Here is a 15933-nt window from a genome sequence, read left to right on the forward strand (position 1 = left end):
TTAACATTTTAAGCAGGTGCAGACTCTCCTAGCAAAACTAGAAACTCACTATTTTTAAAATAACTTTAGATATATTTGTGAGTTTTAGGGCTTTTATCAATAGCAACATAGTCAAATAAGGTTCTTAACTAGCTCACTCCCACAGAAGTATCAGCTTTAAACTCCCAAATATCAATGTCTAATTATTTTTTTAAAAGGCTTGTGTTCAGTAAACATCCTTAATTGTAAACAGGGTTTCTTTTTTTCATTTTTACTTAGTCGGCTGCCAATCTGGTTGATCAAATTATTAATTTCTATCCTTTTGGAGGTGGTCTTCAGAAAAATCAGTCTGCTTTTGCTGCATCCCAGACATATTAATAATAGTAATAAGAAGGAAACATATGAAAGAAAAATAATTCAGAATAGAAATCTCTATGTTTGAGCCCAGTACCCCTCCTGCTCAGTAAAACATCTGTCTTCTACCTTTTTGACACTCAGAAATAGGCCTTTTCACATCATCTCACCTCTCTCTGATGAGTTAGTCTCTTGCCTTCCAAATTCTGGCTGAGACAAAACTCTTCTGCCTTTCCCCCTACCTTTTAGAGAAAGGCACAGTCAGGAAACACTAAGAGGAGTTCCATTCCTTGTGTCTTTCAGTCAGACTTTTATTAAATGGATGCAAAGTCAACCAACCGAAAAACAAAAATACTCCTGTCACTTCTTTTGCAATAATTCCACAATCTTGAGGAAAATTGAATTTGGGGGAAAAGAATGGTCTATGCCCTCTTATAAGCATGAGAAGGAGGGGCAATGACTGTAAAGAATGTCTTTTAATTGTGGTTGTACTGTAGTTATATTAAGAATTGCACAATTAATTCCCACTATCAAATTAAACTGGTAAACGGGCCTAGATTAAAAACACAAGTTGGCTGTGCTTGTTTTCCTCAGTTATATACAAAATAATAATAAATTCAGCTTGCCATCACTACTATGTTGTTATTTTAGAGGAAAAATGTCTTTTTCTTCACAAGGCATATTGCATATTGATGGTCAAGACCAGGCACGGTGATGTATGTATTTGTAGGGGTGTGACTGCTGCTAAAATAAGCACCGAAGATAGTAGACGATTTCCCTTAGAAGCTTGAAGCACAATGATTTTTTTCCAACTGGTAGAGGCTGTGTCTCTTGAGTGGGGTAGAGGCTAACAGACAGGAAGTGGTAGAGGTTGCAGCAGGAAATGCACCTGACAGAATCCAGGAGGATAAGACAGCATCAGAACAGCATTAGAGACAGTGCCTGGAGGTGGCAGAGAGGTAGGAGACTCTTGAGGTATAACTGAAAGATTATAGATGGTAGGTGACCATGGCTGTAAGACCTCATCTCCACTGGCCACACAACATTGGCAGACAACATTTGTAAGGTCTCCTTAGTTTTGCCAGTGACCAGAGCTAGCCTCCTAGATTAGGCTAGAATGACAGCTGACAGGATTCCTCTGGCCTCCTGTGGGACTCAAATGATAAAGCCACAGCAGCAGCAGCAGCAGCAGCAGCAGCAGCAGCAGCAGCAGCAGCCAGAGCACAGCTTTGACCTGCAGTTCTCACCCATCAAAGAGCTTGCCCTGTCTGCTCCCACTGACAGGCAGATAAATACAGAGATCTGTTGGCAAGTACATATTTATGTATATCTACAGCTCCTTCATACAGATCTACAGAGAATGCATAACAACTTCCAGTGGTGTAACACATTCACCCACTAATGGGGTGAGGCCCATTACTCACAAATGGGTGAAAGGAAGCATCAATATTCAGGTCTTAACCCCAGTTTGTGGGCAGAAACCTGTCATTCCATTGCAGGCCTATAGGTCTCCTATTCAGACAGTCCTTGTTTAATTTTCTAAACACTCTTCCTCTAAATGGTGCTACTCTACCCTGTGAAGACAGACAGGTTTGACGAGCAGAGCCATCAATTTCACATTCCCTATGCCAACTGCTGGGAAAAATTAGGCCTAGTATATATCTGGGACTATTGGCTGGGGACACCAGCGAGTTTGATACTTAGGAGGTATTTTCCACATTAAAGACGCCAGACTTCATGGAGGATTGTCCCTGTTCCAAGTACATGAAATCGGGGGTGCCTGGCTGGCTCAGTCGGTAAAGCACATGACTACTGATCTCGGGGTTGTAAATTCAAGTCCCGTGTTGGGCGTAGGATTTACTTAAAATACATGCATGAAACCAGGAGAGTCCAAAAATGTATACTGGTGGTCTACTGGGGGGCATACATTATGCTGAACCCAGAACATAGAAAAGTAAGGCATGGTCTTACCTAAAAGGAGCTCTGAGTAGGCAAGAAAATACTCTAATATAGTATAAAATGGGGAGAGGGTGTGTCAAAGAATGAAACAAAGCAAAGTATACACGCAATTTTTGGTCAACAGAAAGTTAAGTATAGTCATTATATATTGGCCAAATTGTTACTCTCCAAGAAATGTCAGAACCATCCAAAGAAAGGCCCAACTGGGAGCATGATTGATAATGATGGATGAACTAGGCACACAGCAAAGGACAAGTTAATGAGCATTGTTTCTCACAACAAAGTATGAGGATAGCGTTGGGATCTCTGAGACTGTCTTTGGATAAAGACAAAGCTTGGGATGGACTTGAGACTTATGCTAGCATATAGTCTTTTGGTTTTGATCTGGTTGAATTGAAGAAGGAAGGAGGAAAATGGTTCTATTGCTATTTAAGAGTTGGGCAGTGAGAGTTGGGAACTGTATAGTTAAGAAACTTCCTCCTGAAAAAAAAAAATGGTGATGGATGGAACAAACAAACAAAAAGAAACTTCTTCCTAAATCCCCCTAAGCAAATCAGAACTTTATGGTATTTGATATTTCCTGCACAGTCATGCATTTCTGGATCTCACAAATGGGAACCGAGAGATGTCTGTGTGTCCCCGAGTTTATTACCTGAGCAGTTGAACTTTGAGATCACATTAGGTTGTTCAGGGATATAATAAAGCCCTCACTGGTTGGAGGCTTGAGTGACCCCGGGGGTCCATTCTTCAATCTGGTTCTACCTTATGAGTAGTAACCAACTTCACTAAAATCAACCCAAAAGGTAAGGAGGACCCCACAGTTAGAGAAGATATTTTTCAGTGAAAATTATGGTTAGCTGGGACTAGGGTTAGGGCTGGTAGGGAAGAGACAAGGAGAGTGCTGTTAATATGTTTTAGAAATAACCGCCCCCCTTTTTAAATCTCCACAATCATGACTATATTGGAGTTTTGATTGCTCTACATCTGAATGACTGCAATTTACTCCCAGCTGGCATCTCTGACTAGAATCATCTCCCTCATACCACTCTGCACACTATAGCCAGGTCAACTCCTAAAACACTGCTTTCATTATTTTTGCTTGCTCAATTATTCAGCAAACTTTATTGAGTTTTAATTGTATGACTGTATGTTCTCATCACCCACAAAGAATAAATTCTGGATTCCATCTGCCTTTCCAAATTCATATCTTAATTTTCACCAACATGGATCTCATCTCTAATTTCCTTACTTCCTCTACACGCCATCATTCCCACTGCCGTCCCTTCTTTCTGTTTGAAATTTTTCTTCATTCTCACTACTTCCCTGTTTCTGACAGCACACCATGGCAGTCCATCTTTCCTTCTCCCTGAAAGACCCTTTTTCCCTCATTCTTCAATGCTCAGCTTTTACATACAGATATACATATACAAAAACATGTACAGTTAAAGCTCTCCCTCTACTATGAAGCCTTCCATGTATTAGTAGAGGTTATTCTGATATGAATTGTTATAGCATTGACTGCCTTTCATTATTGCTCATTTTGGTGTATAATAATAGACTAGTAATTTCCACATAATTAGCTTTAGGATCTAATTACTAATCTCTGCAACAAGACTATACAAACTATAAGCTCTTTGTAGGCAGGTATCATATCATTGACAATCAGTAACACTGTTAACTATTGTGACAGGTACTAATTAAGATTAGCATCATACTTGTTTCTAAGTTTAAATTGTAACTCTTCTGGTGGTGCCTGGGTGGCTCAGTCGGTTAAGCGTACGACTTCGGCTCAGGTCACAATCTCAGGGTTCAAGAGTTCGAGCTCTGAGTCGGGCTCTGTGCTGACAGCTCAGAGCCTAGAGCCTGCTTCAGATTCTGTGTCTCTCTCTCTGCCCCTGCTCTGTCGCACATGCTCTGTCTCTCTCTCAAAAATAAACATTAAAAAAATTAAAGTGTAACTCTTCCCGTTTAAGAGTCTGACAAATAGTGATAATAAAGAGAACACAATAAATATATCAACATATAATGGTTAATGGTCTTTACTGGATGCAACAATGTTGCATTTTGCTTTTAGTTCCTCCCCCTTTCACATGTGATATTTACTACTAGACACATTCTACACTAATGCCAACATTGCCCAATTAAGTTTTACATTAAGATTTGGATGTTGTTAGCACCAACCCAGAGGTAAAGCAGCTATAGGGCAACTGAGACCTAGTTCAGGATATAAGATCTCTGAAAATTCATCAAGGGGCTAAGATAAGGACCATTGTGGGAGGCATAGCAAATAGTACAACACAAAGTCTGCCAAGGTTGTTGAATGCTATCTCTTACAGATATGGCTTGATATCAGCTTTCATTTACTTATTATTGATATAAGCATATTTTCCTCAAAATATAATAAATATAGAAAGGGTTATGTGAACAACATGATATAAAGATCAAAATCAAGGTTGGAAACAAGGACATCAGATTAAAATGTGAATGGATAATGAATCACTTGTAAGATTAAATTCAGATATCAAATGGGAAGAAGGCATAGGTAGAGGCATAAAGAACATAGTTGTAAAGATGATGTCCATGGCACGATGAAGGAAAAAATGAAGCAGATAGAAGGGTAGGCCTTTTATATTTATTGGAAATTTTTGTTGAGAGTTTCAAATCAGGCAAGAAGACAAAATTAACTGGGAGAGTTTGGACTGGAAGACTGAGAATAATAGTGAGGGACAGTGAATACTATGACCTAGGTAAACAATGAGGTCAGCATTTAGAACATCAGATAGCCAGGACTAAGACCTAAGTGAAGAGGCTGGAAGTAGAAGAACATTCATTCATTCATTCATTCACCCATCCTACATTTATTGAGCTGACATAATAATTTATTGAACTATACTGCTGAACTGATCAATAGACCTGGATTTGGCCATGCTTAACAGAATCTACAGTTTAGTAAGAACTTAAGTGATAAGAAGAGAAGAACTAGAGTGAGTAGGTAATAGGAGTGAGCCCAGCAACTGAGTAATTCTGCATCAAGTACTGGAAACAAGCTTTTAAGGCTAAACTAGAATCAAACCCACCACGTCCATGTATGAATTCCTTATATGTTCTCGGCTTAAGATGACATTGAGCTTAATGAGACATTGAGATTCATGTGAAGGTGAAGTTTAAGCCCACAGATGGGATAAGCAAGCCATCTTAGGTGGATAGGGTAGGTGTGCGTGCGTGTTTGTATATGTGGGCATACATACGCTTGTGTAGGTTTTTTTCCTAACAGGTATTAACCATGACTTTACAGGGAAGGAATAAGTGATGACGAGGAGGATGATATTGGTGATTATAACAGCAGCCAATGTTTACTGGGTGCTTCCTGTGTACCAGGTATTGGCTGAAATATTTTACATTCATTAGATCATTTACTCCCCATAATAATTTTATGATTATGGTATCATCATCTCTATTTTACAGATTAAGAAACTGAGGCACTGAGTATTAAACAGCTTTTCCAAATTCACACAGCTACTAAGTGGTAGGACCCAGGCACTCTGCCCTCTTAAGCACGCTGCTATGCTGCCTAAATCCAGAGGAACAATAGAAGAATTGTATTCTCTCACGTCAGAACTTGTCTATGTCTATATAATAGCTTTTACATTCCCATAAATATAAATGTTCTGAGGATACTCTTACTTGACCAATAGCCCTTCTCAGAAGTGTAACAATGGCATATTATGTTGTTCAAGCATATAATCAAAGTATCATGGTAACAGATGAGAGAGATTGGGCTCTTACAGATTTTAATTTTTAGGATACTACTTAAGCAATAAAGAAATACTGTGATGAAGTGGTAGAACAATAGGCAAGTCAATATGGAAAGTGAAAATATCAGTTTCAGTCGGCCCCTGTGTGGGGGTCCAGCTCTCGACATTTTCATTCTCCACTTCTCCACAGGGTGACATAAGAGTTAATAAGATGACTATTGAACACCTTTACCTTATGAGGAATCATAAGTTCTATTATTACTGTGATTTTTCTTAACCATGATAATTCTGCTAGAATTTCTTATTCAGACAGCATGTGGACAGATGAATCCTAAACCAGGAATGAGAGTGACCAAATAAAACATCAGGACCATAATGGCTGAAGGAGTTGGGACTCCGGTGTCCAATTTTGTAGTGTCTACTCTTGACAAAGTTGATTGTTAATGTAGGGGTATAAACATGAAATTTTCATTAAAACAACAACAACAACAACAACAAAACACACCATATTTAGCTTTGGTTCTTTCTTTTTTTATCTCCTGGAATCAATTCCAAAGCATCATAGACATTCAAGTCAATTATTACTGCTTGCAATTTTCAGCTTGACTATATCTCAAGACAGAATGTCCCCTTTAGACATCAAGGGAATCACTTTCATGGAGCACTATATAAGCTGCATCTTACTGGGTACTAAGACTATCCAGTACTATTATTTTCATAAGTGATCTGGGTCAAAAAAAGAGGGGAAAGAATGGGGCAAGGACTTCTAGGCTCTAAACCCTGTTGTACAGGTAAGTCCAAATATCCCTATTTTGTAGCCTCAACATGCCAGAAGACCCCGACCTCATATTTGATAGAGAATATCTTGAAGCAGAAAAACAGGAACACCCAACCTCTGAACTCGCTAAGGGTTTCTGCCCCCTGTTAGCATTTGACCTTCAATGAATAATATAGCTGCTTTTGGCCCTTAGCTTGAAGTAGCTGCAAAGGTGACTGACACCTGTCATATTTTAGGACAGCTTATCACCTCATCCCCTGGAGTGATTGAGTATTTATAGACACAAAGATAGAAATATAAAGCACATATGTATAGGCAGGAGTCCCCTGGAGGTGGCGATTAGGACCAGGCAGTAATTTTAGCTTGAAGTTCCTATGACTTAAATAGCCACTTGAGCTCTGCTCTTGCAGTTTACGATGTCAATAGAACCCCTAAATGAAATTACAGCCTTCTGATACGCAGCAGGATATCCTTTCTTTGCCATGCAATGTACACGGCCAGGAGAAATTGCTCTGTATATGGAGTTTCACTAAAGCAGAATTTATCATAAGGCTGCTCTGCTAAAATATCATTATGCTGTTATTCACTGGATAACACATCTAATGACTCGGGGTGCACTTGATAGCCATGTTTCAGTGAACACAGACGCACGCCCTGATGTGAACTGGGCACTCCAGTGCTGCAAAGCGCTATCGATTTCAATTCTACCATAATTTACACCTGGCTTGTTTTGCCAATAGCTTGAACCCATGCTAACAGTGGAACATACACATACAAGTATTAGAGACATCAGAAAGGAACTGTATAGCAAAAATGCATGCCGCCAACATTCTAAGATCCTGCTTTTATAATAATTTCCCTTGATGCTAATTAAGTATTCCACACAACTTTCTCTGTTATGCATGGGCATTTCCTCTGTTCTGTTAGCACTGTTCCATGGCTGCTGGTGAGAGTAATAATAACCTCTTACATTTGTACAAACTGTAGGTACTTCCGGGGCAGGATCCGGGTGCCACTCATCTTGGTTCCCCCACCATTTGGCATGATGACCGGCCTATGATAGTTGCTCATAATAGTCATCCTTTCTAAGGCTCCTCTTCCTCTCTCTGTTCCATCAATGTGGTAAACTCCTAAGGATCAGCTCCCTTTTGCTTTCTGTCAATAAATTTTCTTTGAGAAGAGTCCACTCTATAATTTTAACTACTACCATGATGCTGACAATTCAGATGATTGTCCAACTTATGTCTATCTGACCTATCTTCAGTTTTCCTGACTAAATCCAACAGCCTACCAGAAGTCTGGATTTTCCCGATGTCTCAAAACAAACACATTCAAAAGCAAATGTATCAGCTTTCCAGCCTACAAAACCTGCTCCTCCTCCTCATAGATTTTCTTGCTTAGTTGTATGAGGCAGAAACCTGGGAGCAATCCAAAATGCCTTCTTCTCTCAATGCCCAGCCCAAAGGTTATTAAATTGTGCTCGTTCTGCCTCTTATCTCTTGAACGTGTCTCCTCTCTATTCCCACAGTTATTGTCCTAGTTCAGGGCTTCACTGTTTCCTGTCTGAATAATTTCAGTTGCCTCCTAATTTTCCTGCCTCCATTCTCCCATTCCTCCAATCCATCCTCCAGCCTGCTGCCAGGGCGATCTTCCATAACACAATTTGATCATTAACCTTCTCTACTTAAAACTTTCGATAGCTCCCCAAATACCACAGGATGAAGTTAAAACTTCTTTGCATGGTGATCAAGGCCCAACATGATTGTTCCCTGCCTACATCTACAGCATCATTTTTCCACACTCCTCTGCTAAACATTGGTGACACCGATCCCCAACTCTGCCTCATTATTTCCTATTTAAGTGCCTTTGCCCTTCAGCCTTTCCTCCCTCTGACCATCTGGGAAAATCCTTCAAAGCCCAGCATGGATTTATTAGCTCTTCTGTGAAGCTTTCTCTGCCCCCTGCCCCAAGGTACGTTCAACTGAACACACTCTTTTGTGCCTCCAAAGTTCCTTGAACATCCTTCAATTATGATACTTAGCATATGGCATCATCCCAACTTGTCTGCCTATCTGTCCCTCCCGTGGAGCAACGTGAGGTCATGTCTTATTCATCTGTGTATTCTCACTGACAAAGTCAAAACCTTCACCACAGCATATAAAGGCCTACATGCTCAGGTCCCCACTGCTTCCCTGCCTTTAGCTCCCACCATTCTTCTGCCTGCCTACTCTGATCCTGCCACAAAGACTACCCTGTTGCCATTCAAACTTGCCAGATGCATTCTTGTCCAGGGCCCTTGCACTTGGTTCCATGGCCAAAAATGATCTTGCTTAGATATCTATAAAATTTTCTTCTTCACCTTTCTCAAATGTTGCCCCCTCAATGTGGCATCTCTTCTCTCTTCAATTGAAAATTACAAACTTATCCCTGATACACTCTTACTCTCTTTCCTTCTTCACTTTTCTCCTCTTCAACATGATACACTTGACTTATGTACTTGCTTATTATTTTTGTCTCTTGACTAAAATGTAAGCTTTATGAGAACACAGACTTCTGTTTGTTGTGTTTACTGTAGTATCCCCAGCCCTTGCAAAAGTACTGGGTGTACATAATGTGCTCCTCCATAAATATTTGTTAATAAATGCATCCATCTTTAGTTTCTAGAATAATACCTGACACAGAGTAGGGGTTCAAAATGTTTCTTGAATTAATAAATAAATGAGTGAGTGAATGAATTAATGTTAAATCCATGCTTAATGAATGCATTGAAAGAACAGTCTTTGTAATCTGATCCTCATAACCACACTGGTAAGTAAGCTGAGTGGGTACTATTATCCTCGTCAGACAAATGAATTAACTGAAAGGTAAGGAGCCTAAATTAAGACTGCATGGGTAGTTTAAGGTTTGCTACACTTTTCATTTCAGTATTAAAAGGTACAGACAATTCTTTGCACTCTGTTCATGATGTAGTTCTAACATTTATTACACTATTTTGGTTCCTCTTGACTAGGAAGGCAATTAACGGGAGGTGCAAGGTGCTAATACTTTTTATTACGATTTGTGCCTTTCCTTATTAGGTGCCTTTCATAAAGCAGATCCTTTTCTTTCATTTTCAAAAGTGGATTAGGCACTCACACAATTTTGCCCCTCGGAGTGGTTCGTACATGACTACCCAAGAGGACATCATGCTACAAATCCTGCCAGAATGAACTGGAAGGTGAGCGTGGCATTTGTATCTTGAGGATGAACAGGTTGTTGATGCCAAGTTTGTGCTAATGGAGTTGTCCTTAATGTGTTAACACCCAAAGGAGAACAAATTCAACAACAAAACATTTTATTTTTTGGCATGTCTGTGGAGAGTTAACATTTCATTGTTCAAGGGTTAATTATCTATTATGTGAATCACTTCTCCTTCTCCCTCTGGCTGCTTACCTCTAGGAATTCAGTTTACTAAAGGATAAGTAGGGAAAATAAAAAGAGATGAAAAGGAAACTAGTGCATTTCATTATATATATTAGAAGTTCTAGAAAAGAATTCTGTGTAGGAGAGAGAATTAGATGTAGTCTGCACATTGCCAAGTTGACTGACCATTGGCAACAGATTTAATTAAAGCACATTTTACACAATATTTTGATTTCTTTTAGTTGTTGTTTATCAGGGTTGGTTTGTAGCATATGAAGTAACTCCCTGAATGTAATTCATGTCAGCAGGGTGCCATTCAAGGTGCTGGAATTTCTCCTCTCCTCTGATGTTCCCAGAGCACTAAAGGCTCCTTAGTGTGCTGTGGTTTAATGACTGAAGCAGCACCAAGAGACCCCACCAATTTCTCTACTCATCCATGAGAAACAATTGCACTTTTTAAAGCTGTATCGTACCTAAAAAGGGGGCATTTAATTAGTGCTTGTTAGGATAGTGCAAATGATTTGGCTGCCTGTCCTCTTGCCCCTCTCTTTATTATGCTGTCTGTCTGCCCCACCCCTTCCCTGTCTAGTTCACAGGGCATTCATAGGCAGTCTTCATGCCTTTCCACATCTGACATCAGCCTGAGCTCCTAAGATGTTGGGTTTGAGGAAAGGAAGAACCACTGATTGACTGTAAGTGAGTACTAACACACTGGAGAGGCCTTTGGTCAATATGATATATTCTAGGTGAATCTGGTACTTTCAGACTGCATGAGCATAACAAGTTGGATATTTGGCCACCCTCAAGAGTCCTGGAAAATGAATGGAACCACTGCAAGCTCAAAACTCCATGTCCCATCAGAAATCACCTGTGCATTGTAGAAATCTGAGAAGGTACCTTGGCAAAGGGCTGCAGATGCTGTCAGATAGTTGGAAGATCTAATATGGGAATTTAAGGGGTTCAGATATAGAAGAGTTCATTGATTTGTTTTCTGGACATATTTCTTTTGTTCTAAGTAAAACATATACATTGTCAATGAACTGACATATAGATATTCATTCATCACCTATTCCTCCATTCTCCACTTAGAATGAGGCAATTAGACACTGACTGGAAGGGCACTACATACAAAAAACTTCAAGTCAAAGCAGTATCTGATAAGGGCCAACCGATTTTCTAAATGCCATCAGTGTCAGAAGGGGAAGTTAACTTTTAGTTTGGGTTATCATAAAAAGCTTCAGAGAAAAAAATGTAACTTGACAAGGATATGACATGGCTGGGTGTCTTGAAAAGGTGTCTGGAAAATTATAGTTGCTGATGCTGATATGTAAATACAGCATCAAAGTATTTAATGTACAACTAACTGAGAACATAGAATAACTTGGGACATTTGTATATAGATTCATTCTTACAAAATAAAGCAAATTCATTAAATATATTCTCAATTTTAAGATAATTAATAGCAATTTAATTTCCCTCCACTTAATTTTAACTACTTTATACATATAGCCATTATTACTTCGAAACTGTACGTAATAGAATCTAGGCTTATAATCCAACATTTATACTTGTCGGAGGATAATTACTCATCTTACTGGCTAACCAAATCTCACCTTTTGCAGACACTCTTCATAAATATTTGTACAAAATTTCTGTGTTGTCAGTATGATAAAGTGTCAACTACAGTTCACTTAAGGTCAATTTACAAAACGTCGGACTGAATTCAAAGGCAAGGAAATCTAACTAGTAGTTGGTCATATTATCAATAGTTGAGTATACATATGTCATTATGCAAGTATATATGCGTTTACAAGCTAACATACATACACAATCACATGAAACAATGAATCAACCCCTTCTTTTTAACTTTTGAAAATATGCATCTTTTTAAAGGACTCACATCAATATAAAAAGCACTTTTATGTAAATAAAAAATTTACTTTTTTAAATTTAGTTTCTTATTGGTGTGATCATAATACTGTTATTTAGCAATGTTACTTTTGTCTAACTATGATTGTCTAATTAAACGAATGTAACATACGGGTAGTGAATGCTAACATGATGCATGCAAGAAAATCTACATTTTACAACATGCATCCTCTGAAATGACATTTCAGTTTTTCAAGATGAGCACTGAGAAACTGCATTACTGGTAGTACACTATTAAGTTTTATAACATAGGCATTGAAAAAAATCAGGTAGTAATACAACCATTTAAACCAAAAGAAATACAGCATTATCTTAACTTGTATATCAGAGATATACTGATCATATTCTGACTTATATACTCAAACTTAGCCGTGGAATTCTTCCACAGCCACGTGGACCTCCAGATCTTGCCAATAATAAGGAAAATCTCTCTGGCAGGTTATATATTTAAAATGCCATCTCTCGGGATACACTCTTAGAAATTCATGTTTACCTATTCTCTGCCTAAAGATGCTCAGAAAATTATATATATAGACGTAGGAGATTTCAACATTAAAATGTTTTCAAAGAGTTAGAGAGTCAGCCTGCCTTAGGTGTAGTCCTAATAGACATCCTTACCGGAGGCTTACGGATAGTTCTCCTGGGAGTCTGCAGCCCGAGTGCTAACTGAGGGAAGCGCAGCCTCCCAGTTAGGTCTTGGTGGTAGTGGGATAAAAGCTAGTTACTTTTTTTATACCATATTTAAAAATCTTTAACACCATTTTTCTATTCAACTTTTCTTTAGAAAACAAGAGACTAATGGAAAATCCCCAAGAAATAATTATAACATACAAACAGCATGGCCATAACTAGCCTGCCTAACTGAACAGGCAAACTTTACCATTACATACCATTAAACTTTTGTCACACTGGCCTTAATAAAACTGGGAGACTGCTTCCTGTCACAATGACAGGTGAGGGATTTGATGTGCCTCACAAATTGTAGGTATTGTGATAGGAGCCTGACTCTTTGTTCTAGAGGTCATGACAGATCCTTGATGAGGCTGTTGCAGGGGTCCGTCTCTATAGAGAACTCGGGATATATGAGCATGTGTGAGTTTCCTGGTTAAGAATGTGAATCGCCCAGAGTAGCAAACAAAATTCCGAAGCTAAGTACCAATGTAATACGTTGGATGACTGAACCGGCTTGGACAAAAGTGCATACAACAGACACACACAGTACACATCTGGTTCAATGTAAAATCAATGATTGCTAAAGCATTTTCAACTTTTAGGAGGAATCTACTGGCAATGTGTTAATAGCAAGGACAACTAAAACAATAAAATAGCATCTCTTTCCAAATATTTAAGAACATCGAGTAAGTGCCCCTTAGGCTGGGTTGTGGCTCTTGAAAGTTTTAGCCTATGAGAACCATATTGGGGACATCAAAGACTCCTCCCTCCTTCCAAAGAGCAATTCACTTCAGATGCTGCCACACAGTCAAATGTTTTTTAAGGCCACCAAGGGTTTTTTGTTGTTGTTGTTGTTGTTTGTTTGGTTTTTCCACTTTTAATATTTTGGAATGTGCCAGATTCTTGAAAGTGGAAAAGAAGATAAGATCAAATACCTTTGAAAAAGCAGCTAAGTAGGCACCTGATGGCAAAGGGCATACACACATTCTAGCCGAAATTCCACTTCCATGGAGAGTGTGAGTTATCAGTAAGGACATGGAAGGCACATATTGGCTCTGGAAGTTCGTCTGTGGACTCCTCTGCTAGTCTTGTATCAGACAGGATGCAACCACCCTCATTCCATTCCTTCGACAACTTCCCAGAGCACACTCAACCAGTCTCTTATATTGAGGACAATACTATATTTGGGTTTAATACTGTGAGGACAGTCATCTAGTTTTCCTATGTCAGGATGATAAATTTCCCTGGAACCAAATAAGGATTCTCACTGCATTCTTCTATTCGATACCATGAATGCAGAAGAAGAAAGAAGAGGGTGTGACAAATAATATTTTCCAAGTGTCGGGTGAGGGGAGGTTCCCTAACATTTAAAAGCAACTGGTTCTTAGCAAAGTGATCATTAGAAGAACAGTATTAACAATATTCCTTTGCTACGCATCTACGTTTCTTCCCTGCTCAGCTGGGTACGTAAGTATTCTGAGCAGAATGTAAATGCTTAGAATAGAGTTGCGTGAAGTTGGTAGAGAGAAACTCCAAACGCACGATGAATCCCACTTTCATTTCCCCCTCTTACCAGCCCGAAAGCTACCTCCCTGCCCTCACACACTCACCTACCTTCCTCCTCCCACAAGCATGTCTGCTAGGCATGTCAAGGCTGACATCCATCGGTGGCAGCGTGAAACCTATGCCTGCACGATCCTCCTGAGAACAGACTCAAGGCTCTGCCATTGTCCATAGAATGCTCTCAGCTGTGCACACTAAACTCTTCATCATTCCGTTGGATTGTTTGGTAGCGTTTGAAAAAAACTGTATTTTTTTTTAAACACCCTTTATTTCCTGACTGCCTCAGAGACACCAAGAATAGAATCCTTGACACATCAAATTCTGGAACCTCACCACTCACCAGGACTGTGGTTCCTGATCCAAGGAGTGTCGACTGAGAATCAGCACAGTCTCTTGAGAGTGTCCAGGCCTGGCTGCTAAGCTCTCTGCTCTGATTAGTTTGTCGAGTTCACAGTGTTCCAGAGTGCTGAAGCACAGAAATTAGGGAGGGGAGGTGGAAGGAAAATCACTGGAGCCTCTTACGATCTAACTTCCACTAACTGAGAGGAAATGTCTTATAAATAAACAACAGCAAGAGAAACAAAAAAAAACCCCATCCCGTCCTGCCAGAGGAATGTACATTATTGTCTCCCGACGGAAAACTTTACACCACACCAGAATGCAGCCATGTCTCCTGAAACTACCTCCCTCAAAACAGAAAGAAAAAGAGAATCAAGAAGAAAAAAGGAACCAAAAAAAAAAAAAAAAAAGAGTTTTCATCCCCTTGAATTCTGTTGGGAAGTTCATGTGAGTTCCCAGTAGACAAACTAAACGAAGCAGTTTTAACAGTGTCACTGTTCCAGGATTTCTTGCGGAGGCTGCTTATTAGCAAAATTTCATTTCTGCCCAGATCATTGCTGTGCCATCCGGACATTTTCAGAAGGGAAGTTCAGGGAAGCGGGGGAGGGTACAACTGTGGAGGAGAGGAAGAAGAGAGGACAAAGGAACACTCCTGATGAACCGGAATGCCCTGGCCACGGCCATGAGAAAGCCAGCCCCCACCCACCACCCGACCACTGCTTGTTGAGGACTGGGTGATGCAGTGTGTGTAATCTACTTACTCTTTCTGCTCGGGAGGCTGAGGTTCCTACATTTCCAGCTCATGCTGGACTGTACCGTAAGCAACAAGTGAAATGAGTTCAGTGATCTCATTCTAGTCCTTCGACTCCTGTCCACATCGCTAAGCGACTGCACAGCTTGGCACAGGCCAGGATGAGTCAGCAGTCTCTGGTCATGAGAGGCCAGGCCTGGAATAGCAGGGGGGTTTAGGTCAGGAGCAAAATGAAGCAGAAAGGCAGTCTAGATGGCAGGGCTCAGCCCTGCAATACACGGAGATACTGCAGGTCAAAACGAAAGAGCCTCATCAGCTCTGGGGCGAAGACTGTAGGATTGTAGGGAAAGGAGCAGCAAGGGAAAAACTTAGAACAGCTGCCTACCAAAATAACAAGAACAAATCAGAGTACCCCAGGCAGAAAAAAGGGGCACTGGCAGAGCCCTGGAGGA

The 15933-nt window shown here is 39.9% G+C and overlaps 1 protein-coding gene across 46 annotated transcripts in view; it reads right to left on the reverse strand.

The window, feature by feature from the left end:
- Positions 1-15933, reverse strand: part of ZBTB20 (zinc finger and BTB domain containing 20) — a 789483-nt gene that overhangs the window by 290927 nt on the left and 482623 nt on the right. For 28 of the 46 annotated variants that reach the window (XM_045036336.1, XM_045036345.1, XM_045036342.1 and 25 more), the window contains 2 exons: positions 15492-15677; positions 14443-14857 (listed from right to left, as the gene is read on the reverse strand). The exons of the other annotated variants lie outside the window; for them this stretch is intronic. The gene's annotated coding sequence lies outside the window, so the exon portion shown is untranslated. The remainder of the gene's footprint in view (positions 1-14442; positions 14858-15491; positions 15678-15933) is intronic. 46 annotated transcript variants of the gene reach the window in all.

The sequence above is a fragment of the Felis catus genome, chromosome C2 (genome assembly GCF_018350175.1).
Source record: "Felis catus isolate Fca126 chromosome C2, F.catus_Fca126_mat1.0, whole genome shotgun sequence".
NCBI lineage: Eukaryota > Metazoa > Chordata > Mammalia > Carnivora > Felidae > Felis > Felis catus.